A 2,921-nucleotide genomic window follows, 5' to 3' on the forward strand; every position below is an offset into this window, starting at 1 on the left:
CCCCCTCAGGTCATTCACCAGTACGTGGTCCCAGCCCCCGTCTACCGAGCAATGCCCTGTATGTTTAGATTGCCTGGAAAGCGAAATACATGTGATATTCTTTTGTACTGCTTATAGCAAATCCAGAAAATATTGGCTCGTTCCACTGCTTAAAAACCTAGGGTTCAGACAGTGTTACACAGCCTATAGAGTACTAAAGACCGACGCATCACCTTCAACTGTGTTTGCGGTAGCCAAATTTTTAACAGCGATGTGGCACACTCGTACCCGTTACATGAACTAGGTCGCAGTTTTGCCTTAAAGTTTTACAATTTATCGTACTGATGATTTTTAACTGAATTGTACTTTTACTTGATTTTAATAGACAAACTGCCAATGTAATGCATTGCAATTCATGTTCCACGGCTTTTAATAATCTTATTGTTATGCATATCTTTTATGATCTTATTGATCGAAATAAAGATCTTGAATGATTTTCAATATTCAACATATTGTCTATCAGTGGAGGGATCCCATTTGAATGTTTTTGGCTCTGCTGTACTGGAAACTAGTTCTGGTTAAAGAGCAATCCTTCTGCGAACCATCTTGAGCGTTGTAGTCAATAATCCCTTTCAGTATTTTTTCTGTAATTGCTTATTGCTTTCAAATTCCGCTTATTATCATAATGGTAGAGAGGAAGGAAGTGCAAATGGCTGGATATCTTACCAGTAACCTTCACTACATTCAATCCTACTCTTCGTCATCACAAATCTGGATGACAGGCGAAGTGGTAGGATTACTCAGTAGGCCAAGACGAGTTCTAGGGGAGCGCGCATTTCTAGGCTCCGAAAAGAGAGCCAGGATGTGGGACTCCACTCTCATATTGTCAAGTCTGTGACAAGGAAGAGAATGACTCATTGTAATGATGTTTATCATCATGGGTGAGGGTTATGACAAGGGTTAAAACTAATACCCCGGTTTAGGGCAGAGTAGTTTTAAGATTTTGGGATGGTGTTAGGGATACCTCTCAGGCAGTTTTTACAATAAGGACTGTTTTTAGGGCTATGAATGAATAGCATTAGGTTTGGGGTTATAATGTTGGGGTTCCTACTGTAAAAATCAAAACTGCAGTGGAGCAGGGAGAAACAAGGCCTATTTGGGTCACCTCCATAAACATATACTCAAACACCTTTTTTATCAATTAAATAAAATATATTGAAGAGTGATAATTGCTTGTGCTTGATTAACCATATTTGATCAAATCCTGTCATTAAAACAATAACGATGGGATTGCTTTTACAGCTTTTTTAAACCTGTATGACCATAAATCCTTCAAATTATTGTTGATGAAATGTCTGTAACAAATTGGAATTTCGGTTGGATGCACTGAAGTAAAACTTCACAGATCCAGTAAAACATTTTATGGAAAAACCAGCAAAAACACAGGTGTTTGGATCCATGAAAGTGTAGGAAGTAGGATGAAAGAGTTGAAGTGTGAAAGATGCAGATCATAAAAAAAATCACTTTAACACAAATTGATTGTTTAACCTTCTTTTCAAAGTACAAGCAGATGAAATGTCATACGGCAAACAATATAAAAGTAAAAAAATGTATCCGCCATGAAATGTCAGTCGCTAAAAATACATCCTTGTAATAATGAAACTGTCAGAAATTGCATCGTCAAAATATTACAAGTGACAGAAAATATGTTTTGCACAAAATATGAGCTGCAACTAAGAACTAGCACGCAGCTAACATAAAATGTTTACTTTTGTGGAGCAGCTGCGGCTGGAAAAAACGAATATGAATGAAAAAAGTGTTAAAGATACAGTATCAATGCATATAATTTGCAAGTTAAAGGGGCAATGAAATGCTTTAAAAATTAAAACACATTTTTCGATTTGTTGTCTGGTTTTTCCAACGTGGCTGCTCTTGGAACTGTATTTTGCATCTTGTAGATAACATATCTCCACTCTGCCAAGTTCCAGTCACAGTTTTTATTATTGTTCAATAAACAATAAAGAAAGTACCAACATTTAGGTACAAATCAGAACAAAACAGATCACAGTGGGGGACAGCCTAAATATATGCTATTGTATAGTAGTCAGGCAGTGCACAGTGACAGTACCCAAAAAAAATTAAGTCAGCACAACTGTGACATAACATATAGTACCAGAAGCCTCTAGCAATGTGTCTGCTATTGGCTTCTCAAAATGAGGCATTCAAGGTACATTTACTCTGCTAAGTCGTATGCTAATATTTCCTCATTCCAGATATAGATGAAGCAGATCTCCTCTGCTGTAGGTCACTCCCCTGATCCCTTAGCCCTCCTCCAGCACAGTGGTCTCCATGCTCCTACATCTGATCGTGACTCCACAGCGGGTTCACCCCCTCCCCAGCAGAGTGGTCCACCTCCTCATATTTCTTTTGGTTCTCAAAGGGGCCATGTCTATTACACCAATTAGAGGTCATCACAGATCTGTCAATTACCTGTTTCCCGGAGATGAACAATTTTTTAGACAGTCCCACGCAATATGGTAAGAGGTGTTGGTAGACATCTATGTTTATGGAAATTCATGCTCATAAAGTGGTTTATCTTATGCATTATTAGGGGAGGTATTAATATGTAATATAAGACATCAAAATGAGATAGTTGGACCCTGGTCTTACTGTACAGTTTTGAGATAAGTCTACAGGACTTAGGACATTCCCTGCTGGTTATTTGAGCACCATAATCAGCTTCCCATTTTATGCTCCCTGCTAATGGAGTTTGAGGGGTAGCACTCAGTTTCACGCTGTCATTTGTGGGATTGGCTAACCTCCAGACTCCAGATCCACAGTTATAGACAATGCGGAAGAAGGCGTGGTCATTTCAGAGAAATTGATTGCCAAAAGCAGTCCGCCATACTGCAGGTACTGGCTATATGTTATTCCGGATGTGT

Source organism: Triturus cristatus, chromosome 1_2 (assembly GCF_964204655.1).
Source record: "Triturus cristatus chromosome 1_2, aTriCri1.1, whole genome shotgun sequence".
Taxonomy (NCBI): domain Eukaryota; kingdom Metazoa; phylum Chordata; class Amphibia; order Caudata; family Salamandridae; genus Triturus; species Triturus cristatus.